An 8,430-nucleotide genomic window follows, 5' to 3' on the forward strand; every position below is an offset into this window, starting at 1 on the left:
AGATCGTGAAAGAAAGAATGTGGAAGGGGTTTTGATAAATGAGCTATGCATATAGGGAATGGGATAAGGGTGCTGGGGGCACTTGGACATGGACACCAACAGCCAATAGGGATAAAGGTGATGCCCTGGAGGACAGTGTGGAGGGTAGAGAGGAACTCTGTGGGCAACAGACTAGATCATTCAGTAAACACAAACTTCAAGCCCTGACCTTCCTCCCATACTGTATTCTGTTTCTCTCCCTTCACACCTCGCCATGAGACTTCGCCATGGCGCAGCGGGTGAGGGTGAGGCCAATGGTGCCCTGCCCTGGGCTGGGCATGGAGACCACCAGAGCCCTGTCATCCTCACAGTGAGGCTAATGCCATCACTTGTGACTGCAGTGGCTCCTCATGTTCTCCTCACCCAAACTCATTCATTCTGCGAGGCTAGACCTTTGGGAATTCCCAGCTCCAGCTCTGCAGAGGTTTATGGGAAAGCCCCAGGACTCTCGGCTGCTTCCTCGCATTGATTTTCAGGGTAGGATTGCATTTTTCAAAGGAATTCAACTATGTATGGTGCCAACAAAAATCTATAGGAATTGAGTAGAGCTACACTTAAATGCCACCTTATTTGAAAATGTTTGCTCCTTTGTACAGAGACCCAGCTAAGGTCCTTTCCAGCCCAGCAACTGTATCACTACCATCTCTACCAGGCCAGAGACATCAACACAGCGGCTCTAAAACGTGTGAGATCTTAGTTGCCCTCTGGGTGCTGCAGATGCAAAGGAAGTTGGACACGATAATTCCTTGGGCGTTCTGGGCTACCTGTTTCACTCACTCCAAATTCTAATGGGCTTCAATCAGCTCCCCAGATGCAGGCTTCAATTCATCTTACTGCCTACAAAGGGGTGAGACACAATCAGATGAGAGATGCACTTTCTACGGCACAGAAAGCTGGGGGGCTCCTTAAAGTCTCTCTAGACCCATAATTCCACATGCTAAGTGGGTGTCTCAAAATCTGCTTCCCAGGTTATTTCTAAGAAAAATGAAACTTCATTTCCAGATCTCTCCCACTTCAAGGTGAGCAAGTTGGTCAAATGCTAACTCTTCAACCACATTAGGGCCACAGTTCTATGAGCTGTACTTGATGTATCCCAGGCTGACAGAAACAGCAGGTCCACTTGGGCTAGCGATGACACTGGGTTTCAATGACTAATTGACCTGGGGGTCAGAGGCTTTCTAGAAACCAAAGTGATGGTGGCTCCAGATTGGGGCTCAGGGGGCTGGCTGCTGACACTCTACCAGCAATCCCAGGCCAAGCAAAGGAAAGCAAGGCTGGGGTGGGGGACCAAGCACAGCCTGTGCAACTCAGGATTTCCCTCTCTGAGCTGAACAGAACTCAAAAGGGCTAGTTTGCTACTTCCCCCACCCCAGGTGGCCTGGCTCTGGAGTTAAGGGTCCGGGATGGAGAGTAAGGGCAAAACAGGCCTCCAGGAAATGGGAAGAGAAAGGGAAAGAGGAGGGGAAAGGAAGGTGAAAAGGGAAGAGAAGAGGAAGAGTCAAGGGAAAGAGGAAGAAGAGGAAGATGAAAGGAAGGGGAAAAGAAATGGAAAGGGGAAGGGAAAGAGAAGAGGAAATAGAAGAGGAAGAGAAAGGGAAGAAGAAGGGGAAGTGGGAAAGGAAGGAGAAGAGGACAGAAAGAGAAGGGAAGAAGCAGGTACAACGTCCCAAGCGACCATGGGCCCCGACAGACCCACGAGTGCCAGACTGCGTGGCTGCCCCTGGCTCCGGACCACGGCGGGCCGGGCTGCGCGATCTGCTCACCTGGGGCTAGTCCGGAGCGTCAGCCTCCTCAGCTCCGCGTGCTTCCCGAGCGCCGCCGCATGGACGGCCGCTCGCCCCGCACGGGCTCCCTCTGCGCCCCGGTGAGTCGGGTGCGCGGGCGGCAAGCGAGTGCCCAGCGCGCACGATTCAGGCGCGGAGTCTGCGGGCGGAGAGCGCGGTCCGTGCGCCCTGCCCTCCCGCGCGGCCTCCCGCTGTCACCTCCAGTCGCCCCTGCCGCCCCCTGGCGGCCGCATAGGGGAGAGCCGGCCCTGACCCACCCCACCTCCCCGGGGATGAGGGGCTCTTTAAATCCGTGATCCTGCCCGACCCCTGGAAATCTCGAGAAGAGACGTCCATCAGAAGAGGCAGGAGAGGGGAGGACGGTCAGGACAGAGGCTGGAGGGCTGGCTAGAGACAGGAGAGTGGTGATCAAGGAACTTAGAGGGCTCCCAGGATGGTCAGGGTTGTCAATGGGAGAGCGAAGAGGAAGACAGAGAGGACCAGGGCCTGAAAGTCAGTTTGTGGGAGGTTTATGGACATCCTTAAGTATTGAGGAACAGCCATTCTGGTTGCAACCACGGGGTTAAGGGTGGTTTTCAGTGAAGTCCTTCTTTCTGGCTTCCAGGGTTAGAGGACATCCCTAAGAAAGAAACTCCCTGAGAACCAGAACAACTAATTCAGCATGCCTTCTTGATCTAAGGTCCTCGGACTTGCCCGCAAGCGCTTTTGCCTGCTAAGTCATCTTGTTGCTCCCACTGCCAATTTCTTGAGTCCAAACACAATGTTTAAATTCAACCCACTTGTCTACAGTTGGGAGAAATAAGAAAGAGAAAACGTCCCTCGTTTCCCAGAGAGGGCAGGATGACCTTAAACAATTGAAGAGGCATCCGGGCACAGGAGTCGCTCTCCCTCGATGTGAATCAGCGTGTTTGCTTATGGCTGCCACAAAAGCCTGCCTGCAGGGGGTGTTTGGGAAAGAGCAGGTGTAACCTGTGTGCTAAGGTGGGTGGTGGCAGAATGCAGACACTCTACCTTAGAGCCAGGCTTCTCAGGCGTAGGTGTGGTATGCTTTGTGGGAACAGGAAAAGAAAAAAAAAGGGGGGGGGCGGCAGGAAAGATACCCTCCAAGGGGTGGGGAGAGCTGGGAAGCACAAGAGATGAGGCCAAAGAAGAGAACCAATTTTGAGTGCCTGGCACCTGGATACAGCTGGGACTGACTGAGTCCAACTGGTTCAAACAAACACATTCTGATGAGAGGCACCTGGTGTGCAGTGTGGCTCGAAGAATCCTGGTCCAGATCCAGTGAATCAACTAGATGTTCAGACTCTAACTCATTTCATCCATTTAAAACTGATTAGCAGGTGATCACCCACACCCGCAGTCCCAATATTCCAGTGGTGGCTGCAGGACATGGGGGTGGGGCAGGACTCAAGGTCATCCTCAACTTCCTGTCCAGTTTGCAGCTAACCCGAGATGCATGAAATTATGTTTCAAACAACAAAGACAACATAGCCAAGCTTAGTAGTGCAAGCCTATAATCCCAGTTACCAAGAGGCTAAAGCAGGGATATTGAAAGTTCGAATCCAGCCTGGGCAGCATAGTGAGATACTGTCTTAAAACAAAGAATGCAAGCATGGCGTGGGGTGTAGTGGAGGGCAGAATGTCTACCTGGCATGCATGAACCCTGGGTCTATCCCCAGCACCAACAGAAATAAAGAATTCTTAAAGGACAAAGGCTATTTACTAAACAGGACATGGCAGGAACAGCACGGGAGGAAAGGACATGGGTTTCTTTATGGCTTTACTTTTGAAGAAATGTTGGGCTTAAAGCTGCAAAGATAAAAAGGAGAATAAATAATATCCTCCTACCCCTCCCCCTTCTCCTTCCTCCCCCTCTGATGTTAACATGTCACATAACCAAAGTGCATTGTTAGTGACCAGACTCACTTGACCTAGGCTGACTCTTGGGGATTGATCCTGATCCACTTAAAAAGTTTAGAGGTTAAGAGCACTGCCTGCTCTTCCAGAGGCCCCGAGTTCATTTCCCGGCAACCATATGATGGCTCACAGTCATCTACAATGAGATCTGGTGGTCTCTTCTGGCATGCAGGCATACACGCAAACAGAACACTGTATACATAATAAATAAATAAATCTTTTTAAAAAAATTTCATCCAGGTGGTGGCAGCACACACCTTTAATCCCAGCCCTCGGGAGGCAGAGGCAGGTGGATCTCTGTGAGTTTGAGGTCAGCCTCTCCTACAGACAGAGTTCCAGGACAGGCTCTACAGATACACAGAGAAACCCTGTCTCAAAACACCAAAGAAGAAAAAAAAAAGTTTTTAGTGTTCTGAAAGCATTTTGCTTTTGTCACAGAAGGTTCTCTTTATTCAGCCAAAATTAGTCAATGAGCTGAGGAGATGGTTCAACAGGTAAAAGAGAGCGCTTGCTGCTAGAGCTCGGTTTCCAGCACCCATATTAGGCAGGTCCCAAACCACCTGTGTGTGACTCCGGCTCCAGGGGATTTGACACCCTCTTCTGGCCTCTGTGGGCTCTGCACACACATGGCAACCACTCATACCAGCATCCACATAAGTAAAAACATATCTCTAAAACAAACCCCCATTGTTATAAGTTGAGATCTTTGCATAAGAGCCCTTTAAAAATTTATACTAAAGTAGTAAGTTCCCCCTTTCCCACCAAGTGTTTACTGTGTGGCCGTAGATGTATCTTGAGGCCACAATTCCCAATTCTGAACATGCACGAGTGGGTACTTCAGGGGCTGTAACCCAGCAGGGATGGAAACGGTGGTTAGCTGCTAGCATTTCAAGGTGGAAAGAAAGCAGACACACAAGCCTCTCATTTCAGCCTCCCGCTGAGTCACTAGGTTCCCTCTCAGTTCTGTGAAGTTCTTCTTTTCATCGTCTTGCTTGGAAGCTTACATACGCTGTAAAGTCAAGACAGGCTTGTGCTCGGCAAACAAGGGGGCATGGGTCGAAGGTTGAGCTTGTCTGCCTGACGGAATTAAGACTCACCTAGCAGACACCCCTTCAGTGTGTCTGTGAGGGGTTTGATTAAGGTAGGAAAACCCAACCTGGATGACCGCACGTATGTGCCATGTCCCGTTGGCTGGGGCTCTGGACTATAAGCAGAGAGGAGAGGAAGACAGAACATTGGCACATGAGGCTGAATAAAGTCCTCCTTCTCAAAGTTGCCTTGGTCAGATATGTTGTCAGGGTCAATAAAAACAATAACAAAAAGCCTTTTCAAGTGCTGATAAACTTACTGTTTTAAATCATTTCTTGGGGACCAGCAAGACAGTTCAGCAGGTAAAGGTGCTTGCCACCAAGCCTGAAGACGTGAGTTCAATCCCCAATACCTATACGGTGGAAGGCGAGCACTGATTGCAGCGAGGTGTCCTCTGCCTTCCATAAACACCCTGTGGTATCACGTGTACTCCCTTAACATAAAGGAAAAGGTGCAATTAAAAATAAATGACTACAAACCAAATCTAAGTATTTTTGGATAAATTTGCTCTCCTGCTTGCCTCTTTAACTCACTTCTTTTATTTCTTCTTCCAGAGGTCTGGGATAGTAACTGACTCTGTGCCCCTTGTCTATGGCTGGCTGCAACTACATGACAGACCAGAGACTCATTTGTCTGCAGCCAGAGCCCCTGGGGTCACGGGGTCGAGGAATTTGGATGGACGGTCAGGGGACTGACTCAGAGGCTTCACGCACACCTCCGGTTATCTTGCTCTGCCCTTTCTATTTCTATCACTCTCTCTTCCTCTCTTGGCCACATCCTGCCAGCAGAGATAGCGAAGTGGCCTTACCTGGTACTGCGCGACTTCTGGAATTCCAAACATTCAGACTATGCCTCTTTTCCCCTCTTTCAGCCAGGAGGCAGCCTTCCCTCTGAAGTTGCTTCTCACTGAGAATAGCAGTGCTGGAGGGGAGCAGGAAGACAGAGATGAGTCAAGTGACCCAAGTAAGAGGGGACAGATGAGGCAAGCTTGTTCTAGAAAGAAAGTCACTTAGAAAGGACCAGGGGGAGGCAGAGGCAGTCTAGTGTATCCACAGCTCAGAGTACAAGACAGAAAAATGAGGGACGTGGGGCAAGGGGTTAGCTGGGATGATGGGGAAGTAGCTCTCAGATTAATAATCACGGGATAACCACAATGGCTAGGACCTTGTTCCATCAGAACCAATAGAAACTGCAGGCTGGGGCATGGGCCCAAGCTCCTGCTGTCCTGGACGATGAATTGGAGAGCCTTCCAGCGAAGAAGGGGTAGCTGCCAGTCAACAAATAGAGATGTATATGGTTATAGATAATAGAGGAAGCTGTTCTGTGCTAGCCCATTCCGTGTCAGTGATGCTTATGACCATTTCTGAACGTTGTATCATTTTCAGACAAATAAAAGAAATCCCGGTGGGAATGGCACTAGGCCCCTTTTTGTTATTTTTTTTAAATATATATTCAAAGTAATGCAAAAAGTCACTCCACAATTCTCTTGTAATGAACATACTCAAAGCGAAATAAAACAAATTCATCATTATAAAGGAATGTTGTTTGCCTTCCCCTCCTTCCTGGGAGACTCTCCTAATAAGGTCTTGTCCTTCACCCATTGCACACAATGTGACCAATACTGCAAACCCCCAAGACAGCCAGAGGGGTGACGAAGCTCCACCAGCAAGCAATGGCTGTGTTTGAAGCTAATCAACTTCCACTGCCGGAAATCACTATTCAGCCCCATAGACAGTTTCCCTTCTGAAGCAAGCTGACTTTCTTGTTGAAGGGGTGCTGTTTAGTCAAGCCTGGGAGATGCAGCAAAGCCAACGGGCACTGGTCAGCAGCAGTTTATGAGGAAACCAAGGCACTGCAGCTCAGAAAGGCAAGTGGAGTCTGAGTTGATGATTTCACCTTGCCTCAACCACCTCCATCCCGCCTCGCTGCCAACGACCATCTACTGTGGTCACTGGTGACACCTCGCTAGACTTGACTGACCTGGTGTAAATTTTAATTTGTTGTGTGCAGGTATGTGTTTATGTTTATATATGTGTACTTGCACATGTGTGTGCATGCGTGCAGAGATGGCGATCAACCTTGGGGTTATTTCTCAGGAGCCATCCACCTTGGTTTATTTTTATTTTTATTTAATTTTATCTTATTTTATTTATGCATACAGGTGTTTGGCCTGCACATATGTCTGTGTACCACATGTGTGCCTGGTGCCCGCAGAGGCCAGAAGAGAGTGTTAGGTCCTCAGAGATTGGTGTCGTAAACAGTTACGAGGCACCATGTGGTTGCTGGGTATCAAACCCAAGTCCTCTAGAAGCACAGCCAGTGCCTCTTAACTGCTGAACTCCAGCCCCTTTCCCATGTTGGTTTTTGAGACAAAGTGTCTCACTGGGACCTGGGGCTCACCAATTAGGCTAGAGTGGCTAGCCAGTGAGTCCCAGGGATCCACCTGTCTCTGCCTCCTGAGCACTGAGTTTATAAATGTGCGTCACCACACCTGGCTTTTGCATGAGTGTTGCGACGGTCCTCGTGCAGGTCGTTGACAAACTATTCCCCCAGGCCCCTCTGTTCTTTCTCACCCTTTAATATTTCCTGTCTACGGCTCTGTCCATGAAGCTGGGAAGTCATGTTTATTAAGGAGCAGTTTGGCGTTAGACAGTGGAGTCCTGAAACCTGCATTGGCATCAGTCCCTGGCCACCCATCATAGGAAAACATGCCCACTCCAGCTGTGGCTGTCTCACTGGTATAACGGGAAGCCTAATGACACCTGTTGGAAGAAAAAGAAGCCGCTCACACATCTTCCGAAGCCTTTTCCAGCTCCCAGATCTACCACTGGCTCAGAGAATGCAAGAGGGAAATTACATGGCTCATTGTGGGGCCATCTGGGAAAACATGACATACACAGAGAAGTATGTGGCTTCTCTTTTTTCAAAAGCCATTTCAAGCTGCATTTGAAATTGTGTCTTTCATTCACCACAGTGTGGAGGATTGCCATATAACCACAGTGGCACTTCAGGGTTGCAGGACAAGGTCCCCACAGCCCACATCTTGGTCATGGACCAAGCTCCCATGCTTGCAGATTTCTGGGGAGTCACAGAGCTCCTGCTGAGGACCGACTCTGAGCAGCTCCCATACTTCCCTTGAATCGGATGCCAGTCCAAAACCACAGGACCGTGTATAGGGCCAGCTTCTCCCTAAGCCCATCTTTCCTGTTTATGCTCACGGAGTCCTAGCGGTAAGAGAGGAGTTTTTCTCTTATTCTTTATGTAGTCCAGGCTAGCCTTGAATTCGTGGTAATCCCCCTGTAGCTTTCTAAGTCCTAAGGTCACAGACATTTGTAGCTATCCTTTGCTACTAAAAAAACCTTAAATTTAAATATCATACATGTCAGCAATGGTGGCCCCTGCCTTTAATTCCAGCACTCGGGAGGCAGAGACAGGCAGATTTCTGAGTTAGGCCAGCCTGATCTACAGAGTGAGTTCCATGACAGCCAAGGCTACATAGAGAAACTCTGTCTTGAAAAACAAATAAATAACCCCCCCAAACCAACACAAATAAATAAATATCATATACATTAAACCTGTTTATTTGTTTGTTTGTTTGGTG

At 49.1% G+C, this 8,430-nt stretch overlaps 1 protein-coding gene across 1 annotated transcript in view; it reads right to left on the reverse strand.

Annotated features, from left to right (window-relative positions):
- The window catches only part of Thsd4 (thrombospondin type 1 domain containing 4), a 567,279-nt gene extending 565,299 nt beyond the window's left edge, over positions 1-1,980 (reverse strand). Inside the window, exon 1 of the mRNA XM_087905294.1 lies at positions 1,803-1,980. The gene's annotated coding sequence lies outside the window, so the exon portion shown is untranslated. The remainder of the gene's footprint in view (positions 1-1,802) is intronic.
- Between the last annotated feature and the right edge of the window lie 6,450 nt (positions 1,981-8,430).

This window comes from Myodes glareolus, chromosome 4 (assembly GCF_982192425.1).
Source record: "Myodes glareolus chromosome 4, mMyoGla1.1, whole genome shotgun sequence".
NCBI classification, from domain to species: Eukaryota; Metazoa; Chordata; class Mammalia; order Rodentia; family Cricetidae; genus Myodes; species Myodes glareolus.